Here is a 20,966-nt window from a genome sequence, read left to right on the forward strand (position 1 = left end):
TTTCTTAATGAATAGAGGGATTTGTTGTAATACTGTTTGTAAATAGGCTATCATGTCCGCATCTTGTACAGCAATTAACCACTAGGAAGAATGTATGCAATGTGTTAGTTATTGAAACTGTCCTCTCAATTTGGTTTGAAAAAAAATTAAATACCTCCAATCATAAAATATGTTATTTAAATATTTGTAGTATTTTATAGGAGCATTAGTCTAGGGTTCATTAAAAAGCAGATATCACCATATTTTTGTATTTTACTGAGTAGAAATTGTTAAAATGATATTTTTGAGGCTAATTACTTCAGTCATGTTAGATATTTGAAAGTTCAGTCCCCAGAACTAATACAATGGACTTTCTTTCTTCTTAAAAGAAACTATTTTACATGGAAGCAAAAAGTCAATTTACATAACCACCATAGGGAGGAAACTGGAATCTTTATTTATACAAGGCCTGTAGACATTTTATACCTTTGTTTTATCTGTATATCTGAACAAAGGAGGAGATTTACTGTCGGTGCATTATGGAGGGAACAACAACACGAGAGCCCAACTAACTCTGGCCAGTGGAAGCCAGCTCACATGAGCACAAGCCTGCCTGGCTTAGCACCAGGTAGCATGAGCCAATGAGGAGCGGTGTAATTCCCACTTTCTTACCTTTACAGCTAGTGGCTGTGGTTTGCTATCAGGAACCTGGGTGAGCTCCTGGTGCTGAGAAAAATGGCAAGCCCTTACCCACTGCCTTCATGAGCACCACCAGTCTGTGTTACCAGCTGACCTCATTTCATCTTGCAAGTGGCTATAACCTTCTTCCTTTTTTTTTTTTTCTCTCTACATTTCATTTTTTATGTTTTTAGTATAGGGTCTCACTATGCAGCTTGGACTCATAGTGATTCTTCACCCCAGTGCTGGGATTACAGGTGTGTGCCACCATGCCGGGACTTGATGGCCAGCTCAGTATGCATGGGGGTGGGGCCGGCTCATCACGTGATCCAGTGATTGAACACTGGTCCGTGCACTTGCCTAAGCAGGCACTTAGTGCACTGCGCTATCTCGCCAGCCCATGTTCTCTATACATTTCTTCATCCCTGCTCTGTGGCAGGTTCTGTGCTTGACACTGAGGACTTAACACTGGGAGAAAGTGAGCTCCCAAGGAAGCTGATCACCTTCTTAGAAGTCATCAAAACCACAGGCAGAGTGGACCATGAGGTATGCCAGTATCCTGCCTTCAGAAGCACTTGTCCTGCTTGAGAGAGTGTGACATGGATTAGAACAGAAGCATTTTTGGAAGGGGACAGGTCAGACAGAAATAATGAAATAAGGTGTCAACTTTCCCAGATAATCAGAAGTAGCTGCTTGTCATACATTTGAACCTAGCGTGGTAGTGCTCCCAGCAGGTGCATCTGATATTGTGGAGACTCAGCAATCATTTTGTGTTAATACTGAAAACCCACATCCATCCCAATACACCAAAAGAGGGTGGAGATAAAGCCAGACAACCTGAAGCTTGAATTTAGATGTATGAGACAAAAGTGAAAGCTTTAACATTCTCCAAATTTAAAGAGATAATCTTGAATGGTAAGTTATATTTAAAATATCAAACACTGAAATGTTAAACTTTCAGAAATATGAAGGTTTTAAAATGTCAAAACTAGGCATTTAAAAAATTCTGCAGAAATAATTTCAAAGTGACAAAATTAAATAGAATATCTCTCTGAAAGGTACTTTTGTCAGTACGAAACAGTGAATTCGGTGGGTGATTGTTCATTGCTTTGGCATTTATTTTACATTCTCAGGAAGGACCTGGGAGAGAGCAGCTTCATATAATATGACAGAGTTGGACTGACTGGCCTTTCGTACTTCTCTTTAATAAGATTGAATCCACTAAAGCTGGGATGGTGATGTTTACTTGGAACTCTAGAGAGCTGAATTTTCTTTGATAAGCAACATCATGAGGCTGTCTGGCAACAAATTGTGGTATATAAGATTGGGAGAGCAGGTTTCCTTTTTCCTAGACTTGTGTGTGTGTGTCCTGTCTGTTTCCCTGTGTGAGCGGGCAAATACTTTCATCCCCTTTACTCCTGTTGACTTACACATAGACCTGATTGCCTGCCAGTGATTAGCTCGCTGTCCAGAGGGAAGTCAGCACACACAGAAAGGACTGTTTTAGTACCTTGGCCCTTTGCTTCATATTTACTTGGCTGCAGGTATATATGTACAGCTCTCAATATTCTTGTGTTTTGAAGTCTACTGGATACATTTCACTATAGTTTTAAAAATGTAATAAAATAAGTACAGTTCTCTTCATGTTTTCTCTGACTAGTACTTAATTTTAAGCAAGTTATACTTTCTTCAGTAATCAGACCCATTTTCAAAGGTAGTTAAAATCTCTTAAATATTTTATTGTTCAATTACGCATTTAATATAATTTCCTTTGAAGTGCTTCCAGTGACCTGATAGGACAATTCAATATGCAAACAAAGCTACCCAAGCATCTAAAAGTACTCCTTAAAAATGTAGTAAATTAAACTCACAAAGCAAACAAGCTATGTGAAATGGTCCATTCTCTTTAAACATATCAATTTTCCCATTTCTCCAAGCTTAATGTACAAAGACTAACGTCTTAGAGTTTATTGAATCACTTATATAACATTGTTGATAAAATTAATATAAAGGTACTAATTCTATGAGTTTATTTCAGTTCTAAACATTATGACATTTATCTTATGGCAGAAACTTCTTATTCCTTCACTACATCCATTTTCTCTTCTTCTGTGATAGGTACTGGAAATTTTTTCTGTAAGTGGACAAATGGTAAATACTTCAGGCTTTGCAGGCTACATTTTCCCTGTTGTGTGTTTGTCTTTTATAAAGCTACCATTCAGGTACTAAAATAACATTCTAAACCCTGTGGTAGTACACAGTCAGTGGGCTAAATTTGGCCTGTGAGCTATAGTTTGTTGACCCCTGTTTAAGAATTTTTAAACTTCGTAATATTTTAGCTGGGCACATTTTTCAGATTCTCTTGTAGCGCAGTAACTAATTTCTCTGCATTTTCCCACTGGTGGAATAAAGACTTTGCGAGCACTCTCTTTAACCTGTGCTCAGTGTTGACACTCTCCAAATGCCAGAGCAACAGCGCTCACAGAGACTGGAATCTGCAGCACTGAAGGGTCCTGTAGCAATCTGCCAACTTTGGAGACAGTGTTGACAACTGGCCTAGGCTTTTATGTGAAAGAAGAATAAATATGTGTCTTAAGTCACTGTAACTTGCAGCCCAATCTACTTAACTGATGTGCTTTCTGGTGGAGCAGACTTCATACTTAAGGGGCACTCAGCTTAGTGAATAAAAAATTTATAACCACCGTTGGCTGTTAGAATCAAATAGTTCTTTGGAGATTTCTTTCAACTTCACCTTTTCTTTCAGGATAAAATCCTATACTCTTCTCTCTGGCGTAAAGAATCACTGACGCTCTTCCACTGCATTTATGAAAGTGTCTCATGGTTTGATAGGAAACCCAGAACCCTTGTTTTGGTGTCAGGTTCCATGTGTTCTTTGCTTGGATGGCTTCTCCTAAGAAGGCAGGGGTATTTGTGTGTGAGGACATAAGAACTCTTGATTACCACTGAGTGAATGGTGACCTGAAGAAGAAAGAATTTGGGAACTCCTCCACTCCTAGAACTCTGGATTGAAACTCTCGTCTTCTTCCTGAGACCCAGTACCTATGTGGTACTGGTATGCTCGGTGCTGCAGCTGCATGTCTTCCTTGGCCCTGTTTCTGAACCTTGGCTATGATCTCTTGCTGTACTTCCCCAGTTTCTACATCTCTGGCTTGTGTTTGCCAGCCTTCTTCCTCAATGGAATCAATCTCCAAGCCTCTGTTTCATGATAAAGTCTCCTTTAGAATGAAGTATGTGGCACACAGTGGAGACTTAATAAAAGCTAATTTTCTTGTCCCTAATGCTTTTGAAAACTAGACTAAGGTCATAAATTTTGGTGACACTTCTCATTGCTGGGCTTAAAAATAAAATTGTACAATATAAATATATTTTGCAGATTAAATTGATTCCTTCACACATAAAAGTTGAAAGATGGGTGGAAAACATCTAAAATATATGGGAAATGTTTGTCATGGAAAAATTGGGACATATATTCTCCAGAAAGGCATTGATCTCCTGTGCTTTCTTTACTACAGTAGCCTCAGTTTTTTCTGTTGGTCTCAAGTGACTGGTGGATATTTAGTTATTTGTGTCGGATGGATGTTTGTATCAGCTAAGATTCTTGTTGGGTGAGTACCGACCTTCTGACTATCCTGAAAAATATCTCGCATCTCAATTTTAAGAGTGTGAACTTTACATATTGTTATGGCTTGTGTCTAGATGTCATCTCAAAGCCTCATGTAGTCATAAGAGGGCTTTTGAGAGGTAACTGGATCTAGAGTGTGTGGTACTGAGATCAAGAGTAAATGATCCTAAGTGAGTTCACTGATTGGTTTGGTAGACTTCTAGCTAGGATTAAGGGGATAAGTGTTACCCTACCTAGGGCAGGTAGGGTAGCTTGCATAAAATATGAGGGACAGAAAGATGGCTAATGTGCTCTCATCAGCCTGCTTGCTGTGGACTGTTCCTCCTCTGAGTTGCCTCGTGCCATGTCACCCTGCCTTGGAGCCAGCCAACTATGGACTGAAATCTTTATGAACTGTGAGCCAAATAATCCTTTTGTCCTTTAACTTTGGATGTCAGGTATTTTGTTTCAGCAATGAAAAATGAACCTAAGACATGTATTTAGAAAAGATTTCACATATTTCTTGACGCATGCCATCATTTGAAGCTTTCCTTTGAACTACGTAAGATGAGAAAGGATAAAAATAAGTGTGGCTTAACCAAACTCTGCTAAAGTGACTTCATATATTGGGAAACTGGACATGTGATAAGTGTTTGTCCTCAGTTATTAGTTTCATCTGTTATTCTTACAAACTCTGCTTTACTGTTATGTAGTAAAGAGTGTATATCTCTTGGTACATTTATTTGTGACCTTTGGGCCACACCTTTTCTTAATAATGTTTAAAGTGGAGGTACAAGTATTTCTTGAAAATCTGTATATGTTTTATTTACCAATATTGAAATTTAAAGGAGTATTGTAGCAATTTTTTCATTTTATTTAAACTTGCCTATGATGTCATGGTATATTAACTTAATGATTTCTTAAATTCTTTATCATTGATGTAGAAGTAAATTAAAAATCAGAGCTCCTCATTTATCTGAATAATTGACGTTTACTTTTTATTTTTTCTTGGGGAATTGTTGAAATAGCTCATTCTTTATTAACAGCTTTTGAAAAGAACAGATAAACTAGGCTTAAAAGAGCAACTTAAATGCAGTAATATTATCTTGTCTTTAAATAAATATAATATTCTCCTTTCTAAATCTTGATCTCACTGAGTTTCAACTTTAAAGAGGTCCCTAAATCCCAGAATAGGGAAAGTTAATACCGAGTTAGTCATAGGAATTCTACTTACATATATTTAAAAAAAATCTACTATGATTTACATATACCCTGTTGTAGATCATATAAATACTTATCAATGAGTTATGCAAAAAATACAATATGCAATTTGTTGTTTGTAAGGAATCCAAATTAAGTGTCATTGAAAAGAATGATTTTAGAAAAAATAGGAGTCCAAAATACTATTGAGACTTAGAAGTGGCTGCAATTTTATATGAATGCCATTGAGTTTAATATAACAGCAATAAGGACTAGGTGGAATATTAAGAATTGTTTTAGTCTTCTTTTAAAGATAATATTAATTACACAAGAAAGTATTCAATTGGTCATGTTTAAATAAAAAGTATATAAATCTGTGATATATACTTTGTTATATATATTTCAAATTTTGTACAATAATTGTTATAAAGTATGAAATAGTAAAATATTTATAATTTGTTGTAGTATACATAAATTTATATTTTATATATGACATATCATTTTCTCTTTTGATATATGTGTATTTGTATATATTATACTGGAAAGGAAATGCTACAACACTCTTAAGTATAACAATATAAAATTGTTGACATTCAACCTTTTATTGACTCACAAAAGTGGTCATTTTCTGGGTTGTGAGGCTGCATGAGATTTTTCTCAATGTAGTTACGTTTCCTTTACTTTATGATCGGAGGTTTTATGTAGTGCTTTTATTATCTTTAGAGGCAGGAAGAAGCTTGTTAAATGAAATCTTAAAGGTGCTCTGCTTTCCTCTTTCATTTGGATTCTACCTTCTGCCCATCCCAGTTGGCTGCAGCAAAAAAAATAAATAAATCCAACTTTAAGTAGTTGCCAGGTACTAGTGCTCATGTACTGTGCCAGCATCCTGACTCCTGTCTCTCTCTCTCTCTCTCTCTCTCTCTCTCTCTATATATATATATATATATATATCCAACTTGTGGCAAAGTCCTTTTTTTCTGCTGCATTTCTCATATTTCTCTATGTCTCTGTCATTACTCCCTTGATTAACCACAATTACAATAGGGGCAGTCATGTAAACAGTGCTTACTGTGTGCCAGACACTGGCCTACGTTCTTTTCACACCAGTTAATTCTCACAGTGACCAGAGGAATAGATATTGTCATCTTCTATTGCAAGATGGATGAGGAAACTGAGGCACAGTGGCTAGTGGCTTATCCAAGAAGTAATTGAGATCCCCAGGCCATATGTGCATGTACCATAATGCTTTCTAGATGCCTTACTTTGCTTCCAAAGTGGTCTCAGTTATTGGTAGAATGAGCAGACACATTTCTGCTTCTAAGACAAATATCAGAGTTCTCCCATTACCTAAAATAGGTGCCAAAAAACTGCATCCTGAAGGCCAAATCTGTCCTCTCCACCTGTTTATGTTTTCAGAACTTTCTTGGTGCATAGCCGCAGCATTCACTTACATGTTGTTTGTGGCTATTTTCCTGGGGACCACAGCAGAGTGCAGTCATTGTGATGTAGACCACATTGCCTAGAAAGTCCCAAATATATAATATTTAGGCTTTTAAAGAAGAAGTTTGCTGACCTGGCCTAGAATGCAGTTCCAATCATCTGCTGCAGTTAATGCAGCTGTATAACCAGTCATTCAAATCTTGGTGATATAAAATAACCATTTCTCATTCTCCTGCTAGGCATTTCTTCTCCATGTTGTCTTGTACCTGTGCAGAAAGGACTCCCATAGTGAAGGTGACTCCCCAGGCATCACTGCCTACCCCAAGTGATCTTTCCATATGGTCTCTTCTACATGGCAGCTCAGACATCTTTATGATCAGAGAAAGCAATATGTATGTCACCAGAGAGAGCCAGGCAGATGAGTTGACACCATTTATGAGTAGTCTTGGGAGGTGCAAATTGTTACTTCTGCATTCGGTGGGTGAAGATACAGTCATGAAAAGCTTACCAGATTCAAGCAGAGTGAACACTTCCCCACCCCAAATGGAGAGATGTCAATGTCACCTTATAGAAGAGTAGGTGGGAGAGAATATGTATTGGTGTGACTGTTTATGGAATCCAAAATCTACCATGCCCATCCACTCATCTGTCTTCAACTCTCAGCATCTTTGTATGTGCCAAGACCCTAACCAGGAAACTATCCCTATCCTAGGCTGAAAAATATCCTTCCATATGCTACCTTAGTTCTGAAATATTTGCTAATCTTGCTACCTGAAAGTCACATTCATCTTACTGTTCTTCATCTTCTGTTAGTAGAAAACATCATAATTTCATTCTAATCCCTGAGGATTACTTCCTAGCTCAAGCCTGCCTCCTTTTATGTGGGTTATTATAAATGTATTTGTTTACTTATATGATTTTCTAAATAAGAGCCAAACTTTATAATCTGGAAGTAGCTTCCTTTTCTTCTTTTACCTAACCCAGGTCTCTATCCTTGGTTCAAAAATCTCCACTGCCCTTTTCTGGTGTCTGCTGTAATTATATGTCAAGGATGCAAAGGCAGTCTGGATTCTGTGAAAATTACATGTGATAGTGTGGTAGACGGTGCCCAAGACTAGGGGACTTGTCAAAATTTGTAATAATATTTTGCAGATAGCAAAAAAAGGCCAATGGACATTTTTTTACAAATCCCAGGCAGTGGGGTCCATGTCTTTATGTAATCCCTTTATTCTGACTCTCCTCTTTCTGATGCAGTTTCTTGTTATTTTGAGGAAGTAAATTTCTGCAGGCTAGCTTTGAGATTTACCTAAAGAAAGGGAAATGAGAAAGAAAGAGAAGTAGATTAACAACAATACCTGATGTTCTTCAGTCCAAGCCTACCAATAATAGCTAAGCAAGGAAAAATAAGCTTTCTTTAGAAATTTAAATGAATTCATTTCTTTAAAGAAATGTATGAAAGCAGGAAATACAATTTTGATGTTCCATCACATAGGTACTCAGGATAATAAGCCTGATATTCTTAATAGGCAAACTGTATTTCCATTAAAGTTCATCTCAGGAAATAATATTTTGCTTATATCTTTTTTTCCCTTCCTCATAAAATTTTCCACCTAAGTCAGCCATTAGCAAACTATGGCCTGCAGGCCTCTGCCTGTTTCTGTTAATGAAGTTTTATTGAAAGACAGTCCTGCCCATTGCTTTATGTGCTTATGACTGCTGAGGCACTGGCCTCAAGACTGAGTAGTTGTGCGAGAGATCACATGGTCTAAAGAGAGAAAATATTTACTCTCTACATTTTTACAGAAAAAGTTTGCTGACCCAGAACATATGTTGCCATTTAAACTAATTTTGAAATTCTTTCCATTTAGTTGTCAGATAAGACAGTGAAGCACGAGGCAAGTTTCAGTAAGGTTGTATTTAACTTTACACTAAATTATGTATTTAGTCAATATAAAGGCCTCAGGAGAAACCAATCTACCTCTTAGTTTTGGCACTTATATGAGTGGACTTGAGAAATAAACTCTTTTAAAAAGATTGTGGTCGTAGTGCTCATGAACACCCTTAATTTTCTTTTAACATCTTAGAAAAACTAATGAGAAAAAACAAGAAGTCAAGCAAGAACTTACAAATCTATGAAATGATTTCATTTTCTCCGTGAAGGAAAAATTATGATTAATAACATCCTATTAATGTACAATGATACTTGGTTTCCAAGATATTTGAAAAATAATTTCAGTGACTTTCTAAAGTGGTCACAGTAGTTAAATTTCTTGTCAATCATAAAAAATATTAGAGAGATCTACAGGCTGTGATAAGAGGAATCTAACCCACTGAAGCCTAGGGATGATGGAGAGAGGACTGGTGGCTATCACTTAGGCACTGCTGTGGAAAGGAGGGGGAATTAGACTTGAAGAAATGTGCAGATTTGTCTAGTCCAACACCAGAGTTGTATGTGAATTTAGTTATGGTAGTCTATAGCACCCATAATCAAGGTTTACAGCTCTCTGCTGAATTTGGTTTTACTCTACTTTTAGCATAACCCATCCTCCCTCAAATGAGAATAAAGGAAGTACATCTTCTCTAAAAATAGCAAAAATGGTAGAGTTGCCTTTAATTGGATGTTTTCTGGACTGATAATTGTGACTATCAAAATTTCAACACAGTTTAAGAATAAGTTAGATCAGAGGTTTTAATGCTGTTCCAAGGTCTATGGGGGCACCTTGGGGGCACAGAGGCTAGAGATCTAAGTGGTGCTTCATTAAAGGTGCCTCCTGCCCTCAAAACATTATAACTTTACTTTTGTTTACTATCTTACATAAGGAATTTGCTATATGATTGTTTTTTAGTAAAATGCATTGAAAGTATATAGATTCTAAGTTAAATCTTCAAATTCAACAGATAAAGAAAATAAGCTACTGTATTTTAAGTAATGTCACCTGGGACATACATTGAATTATAGTAAAATGATAATTAGAACCTAGGTCACCTATGGTTCTGTTAAGAGGTTACACAGTAGATGATAGTGGTATATAAGGCAGGTTGGATTAGGTTATACTGCAGGTAGGTATTTTTCAGAGAAATATGTTAGAAATACATGGTATCTAAAGTGACCATGGGAGGAGAAGGAAAGTAAAAATCATGCTCAATCAGTTTATTATTAGAACCAGAAACATACCAAAATATCAAAAAGCAGGAATATGTAACTTAATGCATTTCTACAACTGACGATATTCTTGTAACCAGCATCTGTCTTGCTTTGCCCCCATCTCCTCCTGTCCTCTACATGCCATATTCTACTCCCACATGTGCTCCTCCCACTTTATGTCACCCACTAAAACCTGCAACATATATAGCTGTGATCTTGAATGTTCCAGGTTGCAGAACTGTGAACCAGAACAAACCTTTTCCTTATACTCAGTCTCAAGTAGTACATTCTAGCAACAGGAAACAGACTAAGACAAAGAGTTTATTGTGAAGCTTAGCTGATTAATGAAAATACAGATTTAAAAGCACCTGCTTAGGCAGATGAAGCGGCCGGTGTTTGATCCTGGCATGCTATGGTGGCCCAGCCCCCAGGGTGTGCTGAGAGGGTGATTGAGACTGGGCATGGTGACACACACCTGTAATCTGAGCACTTGGGGGGCTGTAAACAGGAGGATCACTATGAGTCCAATCTACACAGTGAGACCCTGTCTGCCCTGTAGACCCTGTCCTAAAATACAAAAAGAAAGAAAGAAAGAAAACACAGATTTATAAAGCTGAAACAAATATGAAATACTATCTTATAATTATTGAAAAGAATAAAAATAAATGTATTAAAATATTTTGAGTGATATTCAAATGTAGAAATTCTGCATGACTTTTTTTTACATTAGTTTCCATATTGTCTATGAGGATTGTATTAGTCATTGCTCGCACCAAATATCTAGCACTCACAACTTAAAGGAGGATAAGTCTAATTGGGCTCATAGATTCAGGGAATTCAGTCCATGGTTATGTGGCTCCAAGGCAAAAGCATCATGGTTGAAAGGCATATCAAAATACATGTATTTTAGCTTATGGTGGCCAGGGAGAAGAACAGGAAAACAGTGCCAGAGAGCAAGGGGCCCCAGACCAGACATAATATCGAAAGTCATACCTCCATGAAGCACCCATATACATCATGAAGTATCCTTTACTAAATAGCTAGGAAGCTTTTAAGCCCATCAAATTGACAGAATGAACATGTTATATTTTATATTAAAAATTTAAAATGTTCTTTGTATTCTTAGATATGTAGAAACTACAAACAAATGCAATTTATATTATTTATACGTGTGTGGAAAATAAAATGAGACGTCCTGTGGAATTTAAATCACACCATTGTAATTCAGCTTTATTGTAACATATTTTTGCTTGGCATAAGTAGTATCATTTAGGTGTACAATTTGATGTACTTTAGGAATTTTTTTATGGTTGTACAGCCCATCACCAGCATTCAGTTTCACAATAACGTCTGTGAAAAAGTTTTTGCTTGTGCTTGTTTGCAGTTAGTATCTACTCCTAAAATTATATACAACCAACCACTGATCTACTAACTCTTAATTTTGTTTGGCTAAAAATTTCTTGTAAATGGAGTAAAGTATTAGGTGATCTTTTTTGTTTGACTTATTTCACTCGTTATATTGTTCTTGATGTTTATTTGTTTGTTTCACCTATCCATGGTGTGTTCTCTTTTTATTGGTTAGTAGGAGTGTATTATTGATGTGTCCCACATTTTGTTTGTGTGTTTAGCAGAGAGTAAATATTTAGATTGATTCCTGTGATTAACTATTATGAATAAAGATACTATGTGTGTGTGTGAACATATGCTGTTATATCTCTTGGACAAATAATTAAAATGAAAATGCTGAATCATATGTGTAATTTTTGGAGAAACTGACAAGCTGATTTCTATACAGCTGACAAGCTATATCCTTTTACATTTCTACCAACTGTATGAGAGTCCCAGTTTCTCCATATTCTTTTCAGCACTTGTACTTATACAGGTTATATGTGGCATTTCATTGTGGTTTAATTTACATTTTCATGATGACTAATGATGATGAACATATTTCTAAATGCTTATTTACCAGGTTTTTATGTTCTGTGATCAAGTGTCTTTTCAAATATTTACCAATTTTTATTTATTTTAGAAAGTATTTTAGAAATTACCTATTTTTATGGTGTTTATGGAGCTTAGTGTACATTGGAAGTATTAACACTTTGAATCATATTGTGTATAGGGGCTGTGCTGTGTATTGTAGGGCACTTAACATCACTTCTATCCTCTTATCTAGTAGATACCTATAACATACACCATCAAGACAACCAGAAATGTCTTCACATATGGTCAGGTGTTGCCTGGGGACAAAATTGCTCCACAATGAGAACCATTGGTTTAAAAAAATGATATGGATTCAAAAGAAATAAAGATCACAATTCTGTATTAAAAATGGAATTTAACTTGGGTATTTTTAGAATGAAGAGAAAGAATTCAGGTGGCACGTTTCCTTTTTATGATTAGTTTTGTTGCTAAATCACTTGCAATGCTAGGAATTTAAAGTAAGAATTATCTCTTGTTTTCCTACTTGTTTTTGTGTGTGTGTGTGTGTGTGTGTTTTCTTCTGCTCTTTAGCCAGGAGTGTCCCTTGGTAAGCAGGACTGCATAAATGTTTTGTGAGACAGTCAATTTGGCTCTGATTTTGTGCTTTTAAATCTAGTCTTATAGTGTATTACTTCATAATTTTTATTTTTCTTACCTTGAATTATTTTCCTATAATGAATATTTATGAATAACATTACTAGGATAAAGGATTAGCTTTATTTTTTATGGATTTTTATTATGTATCACTTTTTGTTTTCTAAATTTGCACCAGTTAGTAAATGCCCATTTCTAATTTGTATAAGCCCTGTTATATCAAAAATGCTTCTTAAATAAACTATTTTCCTATATCTTCAGAATCCGCTGTGCCAGTTTCTAAACCTCTATAGTAACAGCCTAAGACTTCTCCTTTCTTAAAGCTTCTGTGTGAAGAAAACAACAATATTCTAAGTCAGAGTTTCTCTGCAAAATAAAATAACCATATCAGACTAAGATTTGAGGTATGGAATGATAAGAAATGAATTTCAAAAGAGAAATTTACTTGCGTGAAGTAAGGATGCTACTTTATGCAATAAAGCCTCCTTAAGTAAACATTTGATAAAAGGAATAAAATCATACATGCACATAAATCCTTTTTATTAACATCAAGTTTGTGTGTCTAAGTGAGTGCTAACATACCCAAGGGAAGAAGGATTGGAACGAGAGATTATAGCAAATAAGATGAAGGAAGAACTGTTTTATCACTGAACATAAATTGGTACAAAGTTGTTTAACCAAACCAAGACAGATGACCATTGAGATAATATTTCACATAGAAGAATGAAGCTACTGCTTAATCATCAGGAGCTCTCCCAGTTCTCAGTGCTCTAAAAACCTACTGTCATTCAAGCATAAATGCAGTGTTTCTTGACCTCCTTCATTTTTATTTCCTGACTCAACTGAAAATGGAGTTGTAACAGAAAAGATTTCAGATGGTGTTAGTTAGGAGCTACATCTTGTGAGTGTGTTTCCAATTCTTTTATACAGAGCTGGAACATTGCCATGGGTAGAATTTTGGGGATGGTATCATCTGAAGAATTTGACCAAGGAAACGTCTCCCTGTCCCTTGGAATGAGTTTTCTAGCAATTCATAAGTTTTCACAAATGTGTCTCCTTGTATAAATGTTAGCAGTAAGGCATAGTATAATAAGTGAGAGAAATGAGAACATGGGGCTTCAAGGTGCTTGAGCCGAGTGGTGTGCAGCACTGGGGCTCAGATGTGTGAGGTGCTGGGCCCATTGCATTGCTCCTATCAGCTGGCCTGTGTTAGAATGACATATCTCTTGAGATTGCCATGTACATTAAGGGAAAAATTTCATGTCTGTTACAAGAACTAAAGAACTCAAGAAGTTTTAGCTATTGTTATATGGGAAGTTTGTTTGTTTGTTTGTTTAATCATAAGAAGCTTATGGAATGGAAGGAGATTCATCCTTAAGGTAAATTTGTCTCAATGTCAAAATCTCAGCCATCCTAATAAGAGGCACTTAAGACACTATCACTTGGATTTTTTTTCCAGGTTAGCTTCACAATCTTCATTTAGATCTTAATTCTCAATGGCAGGCCCCTAAATATAAATTTCATAACCTGTGAAGATTCTGAGATTTTTTTTTAATTTGCAAGCTGAGTAGGTATCTTGCCATAGTTTCAAAGATCCTGTCAGAAAACAAGATACCTGTGTCAGGGAAAAAAATACAATTTGTTACTCATTGCAAAGCAGTAGCCAGAGTATCAGATTCATGTCAATTTCCTGCACCTTAGTTGCCACAGGGCAATATGCAGAGGCCCAGATGCATTCTAGATATGAGTGGTTTCCATTACAGGAAAGAAACCCTGAGACTAGAGAACCCAATCTTTTACAATGGGCAGTAATGATATGATTTCTTTTCCCCAAGAGAGATATTATCTCTCCCTCTCCATCCTGTAGGCACACGTGCCTTCTACTCATGAAGGAGACACTACAGTTTAGAAGTCTATCTTATATACAAATATATTTGTAAAACTCGTAGACGTGCCTTCTACTCATGAAGTGGGTACTACAGTTTAGAAGTCTATCTTATATACAAACATATTTGAAAAACTAGTCCCCAGAAAAGCCAGCAAGAGACTTTGCATTAAGGATCTGTAGAAGTGCAAGATGTCTGTGGAGAATTGCCTCTTGGCTAAAATATCAGAGAGCTATGTTTACAGATAAGGAAATATGCAAAGAAACTACTTTGGGGTTCCATGTGTCAAAATGTAACCAGTGGGGATAAGAGTAGTTATGACACAGTGAAGATTGCAAAACACATGCAGCGCTTCAAGGACGAGGTGTACAGATAGATATCTGATGATGGAGTTGGTGGTGATTCTGGAGGCTATGGCACCATGTGGTGGCATCAAGGGTACTGGTGGCATGTCAGAAGAGCCCAGTAGAAGGAGCTCCTTCATGGTCGTTGGAAGCACTGAGAAGGGCCCTTCCTGCAAATTCAGAACAAGGATAAATGAGCAAAATGCAGAGACACTAACAGGAGCTCTTTCAGAGCCTCTGGAGATGCTTGTTGAAGTGTTCTAGAAGTAACTGGAGGTAGGTCCAAAAGGAAATGTTAGCTCCCTAATGGTTGGGGTAGAGGGCCAGGATCCAAACGTGTTCCATTGAGAATAGCTCCTGCTTCTCCCTCCTGAATTAAAACTATTTCTATGGAGTGTAGGGGTATATGGTTATAAATAGCAATTTGGTAGGAATAAAACCATAATGAAGTGCTAAACACAATCAAAACGACCTACTGTATTTTTCTTCTGCTGATCCGGTTATTTCACAGTCTTAAATATTTTACTATGGTGTTCCCAGCAATCATTTTGGGGAATCCCAGGATGTACTTTCAGATAGCCTATAAAAGAGAAATGCTTTGGTCGAATACACTTTGAAAATGCTATCATACTTCCCCTTTGGGAATTTACACTTCCAATATCATTCAGGACTCTTGGTTGTCCTGCCCCATAGGGTGTTCTTGTACTTGGTTTCAAGTAATCTTTCCTAACTGATTACAGAGTACAGTTTTGCATAAGTAACTCATGAAAGTCTCCTGGAAGTATGATTTGGAGAACTTACTGTAAGGCCATTTTTTTCAATTTTGATGGTACTGCAGATTGAGCCCAACAGCTCAGACATGCTAGGCAAGTGCTGTGCCTCAGAGCCACACCCTCAGCCTCTTTAAAATTTTACTTTTGACACAAGGTCTTCCTGCTTCAAAGTCTGGTCTTGAACTTGTGATCCACCTACATCAGCATCATGAACACCTCGATTTGCAGGCCTGCTCCACAATACTAGTCAGATAATGTTTTATGCTAATATTATAATATCCCTATCACAGTAGAAGTTCTAATAAATGATGAGAAGTTTTCACATATTTTAAAGCTTTTTAATGACACCCATTGTTTCACTTGATTCTTATTACCACGGAAAATTAGGAACTCAGCATTTTTCAATCATGGTACAGCATTGTATTCACTAGTGAAAGGACCATAGCAGATATGATCTAAAATTTTGTATAATGGTTTTAGTGGCTTATCTGAACTTTTAATGAATCATAGATGCCATACAAAGATTCTTGTGAAAATTAAACCTTCTTAAAGCTTGAGTAGTATATCAAGCTTATTGAGGGCAGAACACAAAGGTGGTGACTATTGGCTAGGGTTGCCTTTTCTTCAGTTCCTGTGAAATTTGTTGTTGCTAGGTAAAACATCAAGAGTATAGTTAAGAATTCGACAGCAGTCTTGGTTTTCAACTTTAGAAGGCTGTATCATTTGGAGGATTTATTGGGTGCTTTTCATTATGCTAAATAGAGGATAAATTAGTTTTTTATCTCTTCTTTGCACAAATCATTTATCAAATTTTATACATAAGAGCTGCTCTTTTGGAAGAAAAAAAACCAAGGAGATATGAGCACGTTCCTGGAATTGATAGGAGGTAAACTGGCTGAAATGATCACATTTATTTACAGTGGATTTTGTGATAAGTTTCACAGTGGCTAAAACTGTGATGTAGGCCCAGGTTGTTCTTCAGTAGTGTCTCCTCTGTCCCTTTTGTGTTACATTGTACATTCACTTCAGGGACAGACGGAACGTTTGTATTTCTGCACTGGAGCCACCATGGGAATTTCCTTAGTGTAAAAGATTCAGAGTTTCTTCGTTCACAAACAGAAATATATTTAAGTCACAGCGTTCTATGAGGGGGATGATAGTCCAAAACAGAGTGCTTTGGGGAGTGAAAAAGCATTATTAGTGGCTCAGAGGTCAACATCTGACATAATCTAGGACTATCCCAAACAACTTCTAGTCACCCATTTTTACTTTCCAAATACAGCTCACGAGCCTAAATTCTGTGCAGCTGCATCCAGTTCTAAAGTAGAAATTGGCTGGGCATGGTGGTGCATGCCTGTCATCCCAGCACTCAGAGGCTGAGGCAGGAGGATCTTTGCGAGTTCAAGACCAGCCCAGGTTATAAAGTAAGCTCATGGCCAGCCTGAATTGCATAGTGTGACCCTGTCTCAAAAAAAAATAAATAAATGACTAAATAAATAAATAAATAAAGTATAAATGCTTTGCACTCCAACATTTTAATTCTGCCTCTCTATATTCTTGTTTCCTGTTCACAAATCTAATTTTCTGAGGTTATTAAATTCTAGATGGAGGCTATTTCAAACAATTGACAGAAGAATTTTTAATTCAACTATGAAGTACCTTAAAGCAAAGGAATCTCATAATGATACATTTGTAAGATGGGCAGATTTAGCAAAGAAAAACACAGGATTGAACAATGAATATTTATGTTTTTATTATATGTTCTGTGCAACATTTGGCAGAGAAGTACACTAGAAATTGTTTTTTGTTTATCTGAAACTTAGATTAAGTCAGCATTCTGCATTTTATCTGATAGCCCTACGTATTTGTGGAGCTAAGTTTGAATGAAGAACTTTCTGAAAGTCGTTTTGCAAAATGCTTTTGTCATTCTGGAGGTTGCACACAGTGTTTCCTGCATTCTAGGGCAGTACTGTTCCAGTGAGCTGTACTCCTAGACCTTTTTATTTCAAGACAGAATCTCTTCAGTTGGCCTGATCTGGCCTTCAACTTGTGATCCTCCTGCTTCAGCCTCCTCACTTGCTGAATCAGGAGCATTATTATGTCTTACTCTTTTGCAATGTTGGCCCTCACCATGCCTCACCAGGATGTTACTTTCTTTTGTTCTTTAAAATTATTCACTAATCCTGCACAAAGGTCATGGTGGTGAGTTGGAGCACAGTGAAGTGCAGGTGTAGGAAGCTGCAGGCTGTTCCTGGAGCTTGAACAGGAAACATTCAGGGACTGCAGAGCCTGAGAGAGCAAATGCAGATGGAGAGCCTGGAAATGAAGGCAGACAGCTGGGGTTCAGGAAGGCTGGGTAACTTGTGGAAGGCAGGACTTGCACTACATTCATTTTGTCTTCCTACCACTCTTAAAATAGTTTTTGTGCAAAGAAGTGGTTCAACTATTGGGTAACTTAAAGGGCCTCATCCAAGAGGATAGCTTTTGTTTATTCCTTCCATAGAATCCACTAGGGAATGCAATACTTGGCAGTGTGTTTCTTAGCTGGATACTTATACACCATGTGCTTCCCTATTTTACATTTGTAAATTATCCCACAGTGTTCAGGGCAGGAACCAATATGAATGGGAACGGGTGGTGGATGGTGCAGCCAGCTGAGCCAGGCCCAGGGTTTCCTTGGGAGGAGATAGGGCTGTGTTTGTCAGTTGAACTCTACACAGGGTCTCCTTTTAATGTTATACTTTAATGAAAATGATTTTATGTCATGGCAGAGTACAAGTGTGTGTGTGTGTGTGTGTGTGTGTGTGTATGTGTGTGTGTTGTGACAGAGTGAGAGAATGAACATGTGAGCTGTACTATTAGCATTCTACAATATAAACCCTCCACCAGAGCCTCCAAAGCATGAATTCATTAAGAAATGAACCATATTCAATCATAAAGGTGTGAAATGAACCAGCGGGAAGGAGCTGTCCTGCAGCAGGTGAGGGGACGTTGGTGGTCCAGGCAGAGGGGAGCACAGGCAGAAACCACTGCAGGACATTTGTGCCAGAGGCGCTCTTGGGTGGCTCCTACTGCACTTTGTGAGGACTCTGGTTTTCAGCCTCTTGGATTGATGCCAGAAACCTCCAGGGGTGTTAAAAAGTATCCCAAACAAAATTAAAATAAATTCACTTTCATTTAAAATGAAATTATATTCTATATAACACTTTTTGGAGCGGCAGGACTGGGTGTTAAAAAATCAGGCGAAGCAATGGAGCAGCAATGTTACAAATTGCAAAGCTGAAAAAAAAAACGCTAAAGACTCATTAAGGGATAGGACACTGCTGAGAGGAGACAGAAACAGGCAGGGCAAGCAACCTCTAAACTCAGCTTCTGTCACATTATTGGGAATTCATGTCTTTTCTTGAGCTATCATCAGCAGAATGACTGTCTGTGTATAACTTATTTTGACCATTTGTTTCTTTGCTTGTCATTCATTCATTCATTCACTCATTCACTCATTCACTCATTCATTCATTCATTCCATATTCATTTTATGTACTAACTCCATGCTAAGTACCAGCCTTACTAACACACCCCATGAGTTTGCTGTGGGTTCTTTGAATATTCCCATGGAGCTGTCCTGTCTTCATATCCTGTCTTGGCCTGCACTGGACTCTGGGCCCGGGATATGATGTCAGCAAGTAAATTGAGTGGGTTCATCACAGAGCAGCCATTGCCAGCCCAGGTTGTGGGCTATAGCTCTTCCCTTCTGGGAAATACAGGGACAAGAGCAACTTAGAGTATGCAATAGTATATACTGACCTCAGGGGCAAGTTGGAGAATACAGAGGAGGAAATATTCTTCCTTTGTACAAAGCTAAATTCATTGTAGATGATTGTGGTTCATGCTTTTCTAGACTGTATGGTCATACTACTAATGGGGCTAGTTATTAAAGATTTGGGTAATTATTTTGCTTCCTGAAATTTCGCTTTATTTTGAGTTGACCATCAGATAACAACTACATTGCTTTTTTAAAAGTATGAAAACTCATGCTTTTTCAATAGCAGAAATAATTTGTAACACTGAAGGGTAATTGTAAACTTGACTGGAAGAAGAGACTCTTGCAGAGGTGATCGAATCATGGGTGTCATGTGCTCATCTGTGGATTATGTTGGGAAAATCTTACATTTGATACTGCTTGACAGTTTTCAAAGTCTTTTCCTCATGCACTATATGTAAGCCTGAGATTAAAATTCCATGGTTCAATTCACCTTAGTGTCCTGCTGCTTTCATGGTAAATTGGCATACAGGGTTATATAAATATTTAACAAAAAGAAGGGTAAATTAGTTTATATAAAGGAGAAATTACAAAATGCATATACTTACAATGATTGTGTTACTAAATATTGAGAGTCTTATAGTAATAATTACCTCCAAATTAAATATGGGTCACCATTCTGCCCAGAAAAAAATACTTGACAAGAATTATAAATATGAATTAGAAATCCGAAAGAAATCTGAAGGCCAGTGGGTGGAAAAGGCCAATATCTTGTCACGTTCATGACTTCAGAAATATCACCATGTTCTATAATTCTGCACTAATATTGCAAAATTGATGAACACTAATTTCTCTTAGAAATTAGATCATGAGTTGACCTACACAATTCATTTTATTGAATCAGGGGTAACTTTTGTACCTGGGAGGAATTTAACCATGTCTGGAGATGCTTTTCAATTGTTAAAACTGATGAGAATTTTGCTCCTGGCAGCTAGAAGGTCCTGAGTTCAATCCCTGGTACCACGAAAAAGAAAAAAATTCTATGTCACTCAGGCCCTGAGTTTTAGTCTACAGCCATACCACCCTGTACGCACCCGATCTCGTCTGATCTTGGAAGCTAAGCAGGGTCAGGCCTCGTTAGTACTTGAATGGAAGGTAAAGCATAGGGATCCACATAAACCTCACACAGTACATGGCACAGTCCCATCGCAAAGGCAAATTTGAGAAATCCTGATCTTCACAGCAAGGGTTTATGTTTATTTCCTAACATTGAAATTTTAAAAACTATTTTTGAATGTTTTACTGTTCATTATTATTATAATCATTAATACTATCAATAGTAGTATTGGTAATGGAGATCAAACTCATGGGTGCTGTACCACTAAGCTACTTATTCAGCCCTTTTTATGTTTTATTTTGAGACAGGGTCTTGTTAAATTGCCAAATGCCCATGCTGGCCTTGAACTTGGGATCTGCCCACCTCAGCATCCCAGGAGTTGGGATTAACAGGCATGTGCTATGGTACGTGGCTGTCTTTACACTTTAAAAGACATCTTTGCATTCTT

The sequence above is a fragment of the Octodon degus genome, unplaced genomic scaffold (assembly GCF_000260255.1).
Source record: "Octodon degus isolate 3935 unplaced genomic scaffold, OctDeg1.0 scaffold00069, whole genome shotgun sequence".
In the NCBI taxonomy this organism is placed as follows: Eukaryota; Metazoa; Chordata; class Mammalia; order Rodentia; family Octodontidae; genus Octodon; species Octodon degus.